General features: G+C 47.8%; 1 pseudogene; it reads right to left on the reverse strand.

The window, feature by feature from the left end:
• Positions 1-9,048: 9,048 nt before the first annotated feature.
• Positions 9,049-9,997, reverse strand: LOC105500409 (annotated as a pseudogene).
• Between the last annotated feature and the right edge of the window lie 606 nt (positions 9,998-10,603).

A 10,603-nucleotide genomic window follows, 5' to 3' on the forward strand; every position in this document is an offset into this window, starting at 1 on the left:
GCTTATCAAGGCTCATCTTGTGTCTTGCCTCCGAAGAGTCCCATTGGCCAAAGCCAGACACATGACCAAGGCCAGCCTGACCAACCTGGTGAAACCCTCTCTCTAATAAAAATACAAAAAAATTAGCCAGGCATGGTGGCTCATGCCTGTAATCCCAGCTACTTGGGAGGCTGAGGCAGGAGAATCTCTTGAACCCAGGAGGCGGAAGTTGCAGTGAGCCAAGATCGTGCCACTGCACTCCAACCTGGGTGACAGAGTGAGACTCTGTCTCAAAAATGAAACAAAACAAAACAAAAGCTAGTGATGGCTGAAAAGATGCAAGAATAAGGACAAGACACAGAGGGGCGCTCTGTGAAGACATGATGATTTAGGGAGTGAGGAGCTGCAGGAACATTTCCTTATGCGCAAATTTGGAAAGTAGCAAAGGTCTTGAAACATACCTGTTGTAATTGTCAGGAGACTACTGAATTAAGGTAACAAATCTTTTACTGATATTAATAGAATTTAAATAAAAGGGGACATTGGACTGGGTGCCGTGGCACACACCTGTAATCCCAGCACTTTGGGAGGCTGAGGTGGGAGGACTCCTTGAGCCCAGGAGTTCGAGATCAGCCTGGGCAACATGGCAAAACCCCATCTCTTTTTTTAAAAAATGCAAAAATTAGCCAAGCATAGTGGTGTGTGCCTGTAGTCCTAGCTACTCAGGAAGCTGAGTCAGGTGGATCATTTGAGCCCAGGAGGTCGAGTCTGTGATGGGCTGTGATCACACCACTGGACTCCAGCCTGGACAACAGAATGAGACTCTGTCTCAAACACACAAACAAATAAATATAAAGGGAAAATAATTCACCCAGGGGCACCTCTCACTTCTGCAGATTCTCTTTGTTTTTGTTTGTTTGTTGTTGTTTTAAAGAGTTGAGGTCTCTCTATGTTGCCCAGGCTGGTCTTGACCTCCTGGGCTCAAAGGATCCTCCCACCTCAGCCTCTGAAGTAGCTGGGGCTACAGGATCATGCCACCTCGTCCAGCTCAGATTCCCTCTCTGAACACCTCTCAAAGGAGACAGCCGCCCACCTGCTCTGCAGCAGCAGTCAGGAATTTACTTTTACAAGCCTGCCGCTTGTGTCTTTGTTCCAATTCTGTGGTCATACCCCTGCATGATTTTATATAAGTGTAAGCATAGAGTAGGTACATTTTATATTCACATCTGTAATCCACCTGTAATCCCAGCACTTTGGGAAACCAAGATGGGAAAATCACTTGAGGCCAGGTGTTTGAAACCCACCTAGGCAATAGAGGAGACCCCATCTCTATTAAAAACAAATTTAGCTGGCCGGGCATGGTGGCAGGCGCCTGTAATCCCAGCTACTCGGGAGTCTGAAGCAGGAGAATCGCTTAAATCCAGGTGGTGGAGGTTGCAGTGAGCTGAGATCATGCCATTATTGCCCTCCAGCCTGGGCAACAAGAGTGAAACTCCGTCTCAAAAAAAAAACTTGAATCCAGGAGTTTCAGACTGCGGTGAGCTATGATCATACCACTGCACTCTAGCCAGGGCAACAAAGCGAGACTCCGTCTCTCAAAAAAAAAAAAAGAAAAGAAGAAGAAAAGAAAAAGCATAATATACACATTTCCTTCTCTTGTCTGTGTTTGCTTAACTTTCCCCCTAATGGTGGGTATATGGGCTTTCCAAACTGTTGCTATTGTAAATAGTGTTGCTATGAAAATCTTTGCAGGTCTTTTATGTTGGATTATTTCCTTGAAGATACAACCTCTAAAGTGGGCCAGGGACTATAAATATATTTCTTGTTGCAAATTTCCAAGCAGTTCCTAGATCCACCCCATCAGAATAAACTCCAGATGGATTGGACTTAGGTGTAAAAAAAAAATAAACCAAAAACCATAAAATTTGGACTGGACGAGGTGGCTCATGCCTGTAATCCCAGCACTTTGGGAGGCCAAGGTGGGCGGATCACTTGAGGTCAGGAGTTTGAGACCAGTGTGGCCAGCATGGTAAAACCTCGTCTCTACTAAAAATACACAAACTAGCCAGGCGTGGTGGCGGGTGCCTGTAATCCCAGTTACTGAGAAGGCTGAGGCACGAGAATCGCTTGAAGCTGGGCAGTGGAGGTTGCGTAAGCTGAGATCATGCCACTGCATTACAGCCTGGGCAACTGAGTAAGACTAAAAAAAAGTGAGTCTAAAAAAAAAAAACCATAAAATCTAAAGACAAATGAAGGAAAATAAGCAATGCAGTCACTGAGACAAGAGGACTTTCTAATTATATAAGAAAAGATTGATAGATTTGATTATAAAGCATTCTGAGCCACATTGAGCTAAGAAAAGACTATTCCCTATGGCAGTGAGGGAAACTGACCTGTAAGCAGATGCCTCTGCCTCTGCATTGCACTAAGGTGTGAACAATAAATCTCTCAGGAGTAACACAGGAGTAGTGTATACTGTATGGAACAAAATATCCTCTGCTTGGAAAATAGCAAAATGAGGTGTACTATCATGACTAAATGTTTCAATTAAGTCAGATATTGTGATTATAAATGTTTATTTATTTATTTATTTAGAGACAGGCTTTCGCTCTGTTGTCCAGGCTGGAGTGCAGTGGCATGATCATAGCTCACTGTAGCCTGGAACTCCTTGGCTCAAGTGATCCTCCCATCTCAGCCTCCCAAAGTGGTGGGATTACAGAGCCACCAAGCCCAGCATAAAGTTGTTAAAAATTAAAAGACTCGGCTGGGCGCAGTGGCTCATGCCTATAATCCCAGCACTTTGGGAGGCAGAGGCGGGAGGATCACTTGAGGTCAGGAGTTTGAGACCAGTCTGGCCAACATGGTGAAACACATCCCTACTAAAAATACAAAAAATTAGCTGGGCGTGGTGGCGGGCACCTGTAATTCCAGCTACTCGGGAGGCTGAGGCAGGAGAATTTCTTGAACCCGGGAGGTGTAGGTTGCTGTAAGCCAAGATCATGCCACTGCACTGCAGCCTGGGCAATAGGGTAAGACTCCATCTCAAAACAAACAAACAAACAAACAAAATCATTAAAAGACTCTGGGCCAAGCACGGTAGCTCATACCTGTAATTCCAGCACTTTGGGAGGCTGAGGTGGGAGAATCGCTTGGACCTGGGAGTTCAAGACCAGCCTAGGCAACATGATGAGATCTCATCTCTATGAAAATTTTAAAAAACTAGCCGGGCGTGCTGGCACATGCCTGTAGCCCCAACTACTCAGGAGACTGAGGTGGAAGGATCACTTGAGCCTGGGAGGTTGAGGCTACAGTGAGCCGTGACTTCACCACTGCACTCCAGCCTGGGCAACAAGAACAAGACTCTATCTTGGGGGAAAATAAAAGAAAGAAAAGAAAAGAAATTCTGGTAAAAGATATTGATAGACAAGATGATAAAGAGTTGAAATTCTTACTATACGATTAAATTCTAAAGAAAAATAATATTACTCCAAGAGTAATCACACACAATAAAACACAATTGATTATGAAACCACTGAAAACAATATAATCAGGTCGGGCACGGTGGCTCACACCTGTAATCCCAGCACTTTGGGAGTCAGAGGCAGGTGGATCACATGAAGCCAGGAGTTTGAGACCAGCCTGGCCAACCTGGTGAAACTCCATCTCTACTAAAATACAAAAATTAGCTGGGTGTGGTGGCACGCCTATAATCCCAGCTACTCGGGAGCTGAGACAGGAGAATCACTTGAACCCAGGAGGTGGAGGTTGAAGTGAGTCAAGATTGTGCTACTGTACTCCAGCCTGGGCAACAGAGCAAGACTCTGTCTCAAAACAAAAAAACAAAACCCAAAACAAAACAACAGCAAAAAAAAAAAAGAAAAGAAAAGAAAAAATATAATCAAAGAAATACACACTTAAAATAAGATATATTTTCTATCTATCAGATTAACTGACTTTAACAATGTATAGCATCCAGGGTTACAGAAAGTGCTGTTGTAGAACACGCATCCTCACTAAGCCACTGCTGGGAGGAGGGAGACTCGCTTGCTTGTGTAAGGTGAACTGATTTCTCAATGTGTGTAAGGAACCTTAGCAACCTCATGCCCTTTGGCCCAGTAAGTGCTCTTGTAAAACTCCATTCTAAAGCTATAACCTTCAGCTGGGCATGGTGGTTCATGCCTGTAATCCCAGAACTTTAGGAGGCTGAGGCGGGTGGATTACCTGAGGTCAGGAGTTGGAGACCAGCCTGGCCAATGTGGTGAAACCCTGTTTCTACTAAAAATACAAAAATTAGCCAGGCATGGTGGTAGCACCTGTAATCCCAGCTGCCAGGGAGGCTGAAGTAGGAGAATCGCTTGAACCCAGGAGGCGGAAGTTGTAGTGAGCCGATATCGTGCCACCACACTCCAGCCAAGGTGACAGAGCAAGATTCCGTCTTAAAAAAAAACAAGCTATAACCTTAAATACACAAGATGCTCTATAATCAACATTATCTCTAATCCAAAAAAATGGAAGTGGAAATAAACAAAATGTCTAATAGAGGAGTGATCAGATAAATTACTAAATTAACTTGGCTGTTATGCAGCCATTAAGACTTATGCTTAATTCACTTTTATAATATGCTTCAATAACTTTTGTAATATGGAAGCTACTTATATTATAATGTTACATATAAAAATGTCTGCAGCAATACCTAGTAGTCACTTCATTACCTGGGACTTGCCATTTGATTTATTCCTGTTGGCAGAAGGGGGTCATTTATGGTCATTTCATTATTACACACACACACACACACACACACATACATATATATACACACACATATACTTTTTTTTGAGATGGAGGCTGGCTGTATTTTGGGGGCGTCCAGTGCCCCATCTGAAGAGCACCCTGACCTCCTTGGAGGAGATCGCCTTACACCCACTTCCCTCAAGGAGAGGCAAAGGGGTCACATCCTTCCCAGCCAGCTCCAGCCTGGGACAGGAATGTGGCTTCCCCTGGCCAATTGGCTGTTCTTGCCTAGGACTTTGGCTCCTGAGTGAGTGAACGGAGGACACTGAGGGTAAGAGGTCCTTTATAAAAGCAGGTGCGGCAGGGGTGGCTGCTGCCCCGGGGTCCTGGCCGCGACTGGCTTCCGCCCCCAGAGCCCTCACTTCCTGACTTTCCCAAGCCTGGTCTCCCCCTGTCTATTGTCCATTCTGTGAGCTCTCCCCACTGTGGACTTCCAATAAATTCCCCTCTGCTTAAACTAGCTAGAGTCAGTTTCCTAGTCAGCCTCTCATCTGACGGCCGTGGAGTCAGCCGGAGTCTCTGCAGTTTGCTCCTCACAATGCTTCTTGAATCTGATTCATTCCCCTGACCTCTCTCCAGATCTGCATTTTCTCACTCCTGGGCAGCTGCAGCTGCTTCCAGCCTGGGCTTCCTCCCAGCTCTCTACGTCTTAAGTTGTCTTAAGTACCACTGCTGGACTTTTATCCTGCGACACCCCTGCTCAAGATGTTCTTGTGGCTCCCCGCCGCCCAGAGGTCAAGTCTAGCATCCATAACCTTCTGTAGCCCGGCCCTGCCCCTGCCCTGTGACTGGAGAAGCCCTGTGTTCTCCTTGAGGGGCTCCAGGCAGGTCGCCTTGCAGCCTTCTCCCGATGGAAAGCCTGTCTTCAGCTTGGTGAGAGTTCGGGGTGGGGGGTTGGCTCTCTGGATCTATGTCAGTGCTACAGGCAACTGCCTTAGTTTTGGGCAGTCACTGACCTCCCCCCGCCAGGGTTGCTGCCATCTACAGAAGGCCTGGGCTGGGTCAGGTGGCCACTGGCCGTTCCTCACAGTGGGACGGATGCTCTGCAAAGGCCCTCCTGACTTTTGTTCACTTCATCCCTTTGTGAGGCCCCAGCCCTGGCAGTGGTCATGAAGGGACCATCCAAAGGCCCCCTTTCTCCACCTTCATCATTGCAATCCCATGAGCCAGGTGGGCACAGGTGGCTTGCACTGTGGAACCTCAGGAAAAAGGAGACAGGCATTGATGCCAGCCCCACAGAGGCACAGAGCTCTTCCTTGGCGCCTCCTGTGTGGACAAAGGCCTGGCCAGTGTGCGGAGTCTGGAGTTCTGTGATGCCACAGGCCCTGCCTCTGTGTGAGCTGCTGCCTGAAGGGCCTCCCTCACCCTACAGCCTCATCACCTGACCACTGGTCTACCAACCAAGCTCTTGTGTGAGGTGGGCACCCCCTGGGCTGTCTCTCCAGCTTACAAGAATGGCCCCCTTTCAGGTCATTGCCTTGAGCTGTCTAGACCCATCCAGGGTTTTAGCACAGGGCTCTCAGGAGTTAAACATGCTGTGAAACATGCCCCACTTCCCAGGATATAATTAGACCAGAGTCCTCTCCCTGGGAGTGTGTGCATAAAGAGAGGGAGGGAGGGACTCGGAGATTGGCTGAGGGCCTGTCTCTGGTTCCGGGCCTGTCACCCATGAGCAGCTTGGCTCCCCGCCGAGCTCTCTCGCCTCTTGCCGTTGGCAAGACACACGGAGGAAGGCTCCTGCAGAGAAGACAGACAGGCAAAGCTCCTCAGAGTGGAGCTGGCCAGGAGGCCCAGGCCTCACCCACCCCGTCACTGTCTTGGCTCTGAGGCCCTCCACACCCCTCTCTGCGGGGGCTTACCCATCCCCACTGGGTTAGGCTGCGTCCCCGACTGGCCTTTTTCCTCTGGGTATTTGGGGCATGCTCACCTGCGGATGAATGTTTTGAGAACAAATTTTAAATGTTAGTAGCCTTATTTTTTTTTCTGATAAAGTAATAGAGGAAAACATTAAAAAGAGAGTAAGTCTCCCTGCTTTGTTTTGCTCTGTCGCCCAGGCTGGAGTGCAGTGGCGTGATCTCAGCTCACTGCAGCCTTGACCTCCTGGGCTTAAGGGATCCTCCCACTTCAACCTCTGGGGTTAAAGACGTGTGCCACAACACTCAGTTAATTTTGTTCAGTTTTCGTAGAGATGAGGCCTCACTATGTTATCCAGGCTGGTCTCAAACTCCTGGGCTCAAGCAATCCTCCCACCTTGGCCTCCCAAAGTTCTGAGATTACAGGCAGGAACCAAGGTAACTGGCCTATTGTTAGTTTTTTAAAGTGTGATTGTAGTATTAAGTTATAGTTTTATTTTTGTTTTTTAAAGAAGGTGGGGGGAGGGAAAGTGAGGAAAGGGGTAAAGGTTATATTTTTAAAGCGCAGTCCTTCTCTTTCAGGGATAAGTACTAAAACAGGGATGACCATATGGTAGGACGACTGCTGCTTACTTTTGAAGCAGCTATGTTGTCTACGGTACATACTCTGGGGTTCTTTGTCTGGTGCCAGGAGAATTTAGGACAGGGACACACACGAGGAGTTTAGGAATGGAGGTTTAATAAACAGAAGAGAAGAGAAAGAGAAACAGTTCTCTACGAGAGAGAGAGGTCTCCCAGCGGAAAAGACAAGCGGGCAGCAGATGTGCCACATTTTACAGGCAGGTTTGAGGAAACGGTGTCTGATTTACACAGGGCTCACAGATTCGTTCAATCAAGTATGACATTTACATAGCACGGGGAATGCTGGACACCCTGCCCTAATCTTATTATGTAAATGAACTCTCCTGTTGACCACGCCGTTGTCTGCTCCTTACTGTACACCTGGCTGATAAAGAGAAGGGAAGATGGAGCCGCCATCTTGAACATGACTGGCACAATTGCTGGCATCTATGTCCCTGCAGCTAGATTTTACAGGCTGCTCTTTGTTAGAAAGGAAAATAATTTGGCGCTGCTTTTCATTAAAAGGAAAACTTTACCGAGGACTTCCCTACCCTCACTATCTGCCTAAGTAATTTCTTTTTTTTGAGACGGAGTCTCGCTCTGTCGCCCGGGCTGGAGTGCAGTGGCCGGATCTCAGCTCACTGCAAGCTCCGCCTCCCAGGTTTACGCCATTCTCCTGCCTCAGCCTCCCGAGTAGCTGGGACTACAGGCGCCCGCCACCTCGCCCGGCTAGTTTTTTGTATTTTTTAGTAGAGACGGGGTTTCACCGTGTTAGCCAGGATGGTCTCAATCTCCTGACCTCGTGATCCGCCCGTCTCGGCCTCCCAAAGTGCTGGGATTACAGGCTTGAGCCACCGCGCCCCGCCAGTAATTTCTTCTTAACTCCTGTATCACTTTGAAATGGGGAGAGGGAGATGGATAAAAGTATAAATGAAATAAAATTGCTCTGAGGATACAGGAAAAAAACAAACCAAAGTGCTCTCCCTATTTTCTTACTAAACAACACAGATACTTCAGTGACCAGATGTGTGGGGTTATCTCCCCATACGCCAAGCAAGTAGCAGAATTCAGCTCAATTCTGACACTGTCTACCTGGAAAACAGCCTCAGATCCCACTTGTTGGGGACTTAGTCCTATTAAGACTTCAGACGCCAATCGCAAGGCCCAGGTTGTTTTGCTTGTGCTTCTGACGGACAGCAGTGAATCTGGGTTCCCAATACCCTCTCCTTGAGTTCAGTTAATTTGCTAGAGTGGCTCACAGAACTCAGATACTTATATTATCGGTTTATGATAAAGGATATTACAAAGGATACCGATAAAGAGATGTACAGGGCCAGGCATGTGGAAAGGGGCATGGAGTTTCCATGCCCTCCCCCGCACATCAACCTCCAGAAACCTCCATGTGTTCAGCTACTTGGAGGCTCCCTGAATCCCATCTTTTTGGTTTGTATGGAAGTGTCATTATGTAGGCAATGATTGATTAAACCATGGCTATTGTGACCTTCAGCCCCTCTCCCTTCCCTGGAGGTTAGGCAGGGGTGGGACTGAAAGTCCAACCCTCTCATCCTTCTTTGGTCTTTCCAGTGACTGGCAAGCTGCTAGGGCTGGCCAACCAGCAGTTAACTCATTAGTATACAGAAAACGGCATGTTACTTTAGAGATTCTAGGATTTTAAGAGTTGTATGCCAGGAAACCAGATGAAGACCAAAGATGTATATACATTTTTGTTGAAAAAAAAAAAGAAGTAAGCCTTTATTCCCTTGTTTCACAAATAAAGCTGGCTGAGTTGGTTGCTTTTTGGTGGTTAGTCAAAGAGACCAAATCCCATATCCTCGTCCAACTCCTCCAACTCCTCGTCTTCAAACTTATTTGGGGCTGCTGCAGCAGCAGAAGCAGCCGTGGCGGTAGTGGCCACAGGGGCAGTAGCCACAAAGGCAGATGGATCAGCCAAGAAGGTCATGATCTTTTCAGCAGGTGGGAAGGTGTAATCAGTCTCCACAGACAGAGCCAGGCCTCCTTTGTACCCACTGATGATAGAATGGGGTACTGATGTAACAGGTGAGTAGCCAGTCTGCTGACACACTGGCAACATTGCGGACACCCTCCAGGAAGCCAGAACACAGAGTTTCTTCTGTGATGTCAAGCACTTCAGGGTTGTAGATGCTACCATTGTTGAACACCTGCTGGATGACCAGCCCAAAGGACAAGGAAGAGATGTTCAGCATGTTCAGTAGTGTGGCTTCGCTGGCTCCCACTCTGTCTCCAGTCTTGATCAGCTGCACATCACTCAGGATTTCAGTGGTGCCCCTGGAGATTTTAGTGGTAATGCCTAAAGCCTGGAAAAACGAAATCTTCTCGGGCCCCAGACCAGTGTTCTGGGCTGGTACAGTGACTTCACATGGGCCAATGGCACCAGCACGGGCGGCAGCTGGCACCTTATCGGCCAGCAGCAGGTCCCTGATCTCAGTGAAGCCCTCTTTGGTGAACGCAAAGCCCACTTTCCCCTGGAGAGAAGGCAACAGTTTCTCCAGAGCTGGGCTGTTTTCCAGGTGTCCTTGGGTGGCCTTGCGCATCATGGTGTTCCTGCCCGTCGGCACCACGGCCTTCCCTTGGAGGGAAGAGTGCATCTACTGTGTCTGCTTGGAGCCCACAGTGTCTCCTCCCATGATGAAACATTTTGGGTAATTATCCAAAAGCTGGATGATCTTAAGGAAGTAGTTGGACTTCCAGGTTGCCCTGTCTTCCCTGGGCATCACGGCAGTGGGTCAGGGATTGCTATGCAGGGTTTAAACATCATGTCACTTCCACAAGGACGCCTGGTGAGAGAAGGCTCAAATATATATTTTCACAATATCATGATTGCCCGTGAGCTGATAACAAAGCTGGAGATGGTGTCTATTTTAATATTGTGTCTACATTTGTGTATATTTGAATTTCTACATAATACTTTTTTAAAATGCCATAGAAGACAACCACCCAGCAATAACCACTATTGACATCTTGGGACATTTGTCACTCAAATTTGTCATCTGGACCCACTTCCTATGTTTAGGGGATGCACTGACTTGAAGCACAAATGCAAGACACTCACTTTCCCAGCCTGCCTTGTGTGGCATCTGACGGAGGCTGCCCAGACCTTGAATCAGAGGCTAACAATGGGAAAACCTGTATGCATTCCGGGCACAGCATGAGGGGTTGCGGGAGGTCGGCTGCAGGAGTGAGCTTAGCGGATCTCTCTTGCTCTCTCCAGGTCACCTGCTGTCGCCCAGGCTGGAGTGCAGTGGCCAGATCTCAGCTCACTGCAAGCTCCGCCTCCCGGGTTTACGCCATTCTCCCGCCTCAGCCTCCCGAGTAGCTGG

The sequence above is a fragment of the Colobus angolensis genome, unplaced genomic scaffold (assembly GCF_000951035.1).
Source record: "Colobus angolensis palliatus isolate OR3802 unplaced genomic scaffold, Cang.pa_1.0 Scaffold119, whole genome shotgun sequence".
Lineage (NCBI taxonomy): Eukaryota > Metazoa > Chordata > Mammalia > Primates > Cercopithecidae > Colobus > Colobus angolensis.